The sequence below is a fragment of the Alosa alosa genome, chromosome 8 (assembly GCF_017589495.1).
Source record: "Alosa alosa isolate M-15738 ecotype Scorff River chromosome 8, AALO_Geno_1.1, whole genome shotgun sequence".
Classification (NCBI taxonomy): Eukaryota; Metazoa; Chordata; class Actinopteri; order Clupeiformes; family Clupeidae; genus Alosa; species Alosa alosa.
This window is the reverse complement of record NC_063196.1, coordinates 18,642,727-18,647,003: the sequence shown is the minus strand read 5'-3', so window position 1 is coordinate 18,647,003 and position 4,277 is coordinate 18,642,727. Positions and strand designations below refer to the sequence as shown.

Here is a 4,277-nt window from a genome sequence, read left to right as displayed (position 1 = left end):
GGAGGTGGACAGCTCTGCACGTAATGTCTGAGCGTGGGTCATGGTGGAGAGCACCCATGGATCTGCTCCTAAGGCCAGCCAAGCCTCGAGTTGAGAGGCGAGGCTGGCTGGCTCGGAGATTGTCAGGAACGACGAGGGCGCCTTGAGAGGCCACGGGCACTAGCACGCTGGCCCCCCCAGCCAGGTTGTGGGCGGCTACCCCGCCCCTGGGATGCTTGAAACTGCTGCCTGAGATCAGTCGGCCCCCAAAAATGGATGCCCCAAGGTAGGTGTTGGCTGAGGCGTGAATGCTCTATGGCGTCTGTGTGGAACCTAGACGCAGAGGCAAGGGGCTTCTCTGGAAGGGGAATATCAAGAACCCTGGATGCCCTGCCAACGACCTCCTCAAACAGACGGGCCAGCTCGCCTCCCACGAGGCTGGCTGCACAGGGCAGTGCACAAGGTAGCTCCTCTCCCTCAGACGAGAGAACAGTCTCAACGTCCACAATGGCCTCCTCATCTTCCTCCTCCAGCTCATGCGGACTGCGGAAGGAATAGGTTGGGGAACTGCAGGCCTTGTGCTAAGAGAAAACAGTGAGGCTTGTGAGGCTGCTGAGGACTCCCCAAGCCCCCTGGCTACTCTTGCCATCTGCCTTGACGGACCCTTGGAAACAGGAGAACCCGCACGTTTACCAGAGAAAAAACGACAACAGGCTTCCCTGGTGTGTATAGGCATAATAAAACAATTCATGCACGACTGGGGGGCGTCCCTTACCAAGAAAGCATGTTGGTGGCCCAAACACAACACACACTTATTAGGCCATCCAAATGTGCATGATCAGTTAGTGCCACAGCTACTATCTCTTCCACCAATTCCAAAAGCTTGTAAGGAGATCACCTCCTGTGGTTGCTTCAAGGGATGTCTAAGCCAGCGCTGCATTTGCAGGAAAAGTGGCATGTTATGCATGGAGTCATGCAGCTGCAGCAGCACCTGTCAGAACACTGCTGGGGAGGAGGAGGATGAGGATGATTAGGGTAGCCTAAGTGTGTAACCTACAGTACCTCTTCATACCAAGAAGTTTAAAGAATTGAATAGAATAGAATGGATTAATTACTAAATAGATAGGTAAATATGCATTATTAAATACATAGTTAAAATACAGATAAATAGATAAATACAGATAAATAATATAAATAGATAGTTAAAATATGGTAATCAACCTTGCTTCTAAACATGTTTCAAGTAAATTCTTCAGAAAGCCATCAACTTGTTTCATGGTCCTCTTTTTTCATGAATTATTCATTATCCGAGACAACAATTTTAACCATGTACATTAATTTCAAGCATTTTCTCTAGTCTTGATCTTAAATCTGAGCATGGCATTGAATTCCCTATATGTGAAAACCTATAAAAGCACATTACATTCAGGTTTTACCTTGTACAGTCAAAAGATAAGTGATTAATTCGATTTTTGACCTGGTGGTGGTGACCATATTGGATTTCTCCATTTTGAGGCATTATGGGACATTTTGAGCCTGGCATACAGAAGATTTGAATTCAGCACCCTTCAAAACCCCTAAAAATGTTGTATGCCAAAAATGAACATGATTTGCCTTCGGGACTTTAAATAAGCACATTTTCCAAAATCCTACCTAGTCTATAGATAGACAAATGGGTTTTACCCCATCCAGCTTTTATGTGTAGGTGTGTGCATAATGTATGTGTGAAAGAGTGTGTGTGTCTCTCTCTTTCTGTGTGTGTGTGTATGTGTATGTGTGCGTGTCTTTTAGTACCTCCTACTCTATATCTGTGGCCCTGATTTGACAAGCTTTCATAAAGAGGCGGGTCGCGGCCCCCCATCTCTCAACCCTCCACTCCTCACCTCCCAACCCTTCCACTCCCCAATAGAGCTGGCAGAGAGAGATATGACCCGTTTCCATCACCACAAGGTCGTCGTAGCAACACGCCTCCCAATCCAAACACCATTTGTCTTGGGGCCAGTTTTTATAGGCTTAGTTGAGCCTCACCTTAACACCTTTCAGAGGACATGGGTCTCTCTCTCTCTCTCACACACTCTCTCACACACACACACACACACACACACCCCCCACACACACACACACACACAGACATTCTCTGTCTTATTTCATTGTTCCAAACATTTTTTATTTGTGGTCCAGTGTTCTATGTTCTTCTCTGGCCAAATTTACTACAGTCATCTAATGCAGACTGATCACCACACACAAGCACACACATACACAGACACAGGCACACACACACACACACACACACACACACACACACACACACACACACACACACACAGACACACTGACACACACACAGACACACACACACACACACACACACACACACACACACACACACACACACACATACAGTACACACACACACACACACACACACACACAGTCTAAATTTAGTCTCTGAAAAGCTGGCTAAAGTGTTTAGACGTTTCCTGTTTATATGTATTCATTGATTTACAGTGTTGCTGTGCTGAGTGTTGGCAGTGGGTCAGCAGTAGGGGAGAAAATGCTGATGTCTGTGTTTACTGAACAGATGGAGGCTAATGCAGGCAGAGCAGCTGGTCACATTGAACAGAGCTCAGATACACATGCACGCGCACACACACGCGCACACACACACACACACACACACACACACACACACACACACATGCACACCTACTGTACACACACACACACTCACACGCACACGCACACAGAAAGAGAAAGAGAGAGACAGACAGAGAGATAGAGAGAGAAAAAGAAAAAGAAAGAGAGAGAATAAAGGAGAAATGTATTGCTCTTCTGTTGTCTCACTTTCTTCCCACTCTTCTCACCTCTCTCTCTCTCTCTCTCCCTTCCTCCCTTCCTCAGGTACTTGTATCTGTTGTTCTCCGAGGACGACCACCTGCCGTTTGAGCACTGGGTGTTCAACACAGAAGCCCACCCTCTTCCCATCATCAAGAAGGACTTCAGCAGCAATCAGGCCAACGAGGTGGAGTAACCAGCCATGGCCTCTGACCTCTGACCTTTGCCCCCTAAGATGGACCTCCACATGCCTTCTTTAAGACAACTCTGGTAGGGGGCCGGACATGGGTGTTGTATTTATGATCACTGGACTTAGACCTGGAGCTGGGCCTTCAGGACCGGAGCCTGTGGACCGATCTCCATCAGGACTAGAACAAGACCAGGGGTCTGCAGGTCTCTTTACCCCCCACCCACCCGACCAACCCATCCATCCACCCCTGTACAACCAGCCCCTCCTGGTGGAGTTGTGCCTTGAGGATACTCTGCAGTCCTCCAGAAGTCTCCATGCTGCCCCTGGTGGTCAGAATGGAGACCCACAGTCCCTTCAGTGCTCTGGTGTTACCCAGGTTAGGTGAGCTTCATTCCTACCTCCTTATAGTAACATGCATTGCGTGTCGGGTTCGGTTTGTCCTGTCGGGATGTATATTCTATACTATTCCACACATTATCTTGCATTACATTACATCACGTCATTCATTTTTCTGATTAGTTTAGCATGTCTATGAAGACACATACTGTATACGCACATTCACAAACACGAGCACAAACTTTTAGATCACCTTTGCCTCCCTATTTGTCCTGTTGTCTGGCTTTGCCTGATTGTTGGATGGACTTATGATATAATGATCACTCTACCCTGCAGGGCAAATCCAGGGCATTGTGAAGAAGCTGTGGAATACCCCCAATCCCGACCCAATCCCCACATCAAGCCAGCGTTGCCTGGAGATACTGCTTTATCCTGCCTTCATTGGAGACGTGCAGCGACCAGAGCCTGTGGAAGCAGGACTAAGAAACACACACACACACACACACACACACACACACACACACACACACACACACACACACACACACACACAGCTGTGCAATGACCGGAGCCTCTGGGAGCAGGACTAAGAAAGCGTATCATTGAGCTGTTTACCCCGCAGACGCCAGACTCTGAAAACAGTTCTGGGGAATAGAGACGTGGCGCTCACATGCACCAAGGGACTAAAAAATGTCTCGCAAAGGAGCTGCCAATTCTACAAATACTGTAAAAACACACACATGGCAGTCCAATGGGAGACACAAAACTTTGTTTTAAAAATCTGAAGCCTTCTGTTTTTTTTTTGTACCAGTAGTATTGGTATTTTTATTATATGATAATGTAGGAAGAAGAACAATGATCAACATTGTTGAGTGAGGCTTGTGATTAAGTCCTGCAGTCTTTCATGAATGAACTCTGGCAATGAAATCTTACAGTC

At 47.2% G+C, this 4,277-nt stretch overlaps 1 pseudogene; it reads left to right on the top strand.

Moving 5' to 3' along the window:
• The window catches only part of LOC125299823, a 147,731-nt pseudogene extending 144,015 nt beyond the window's left edge, over window positions 1-3,716 (top strand).
• The last annotated feature ends 561 nt before the right edge of the window (window positions 3,717-4,277 follow it).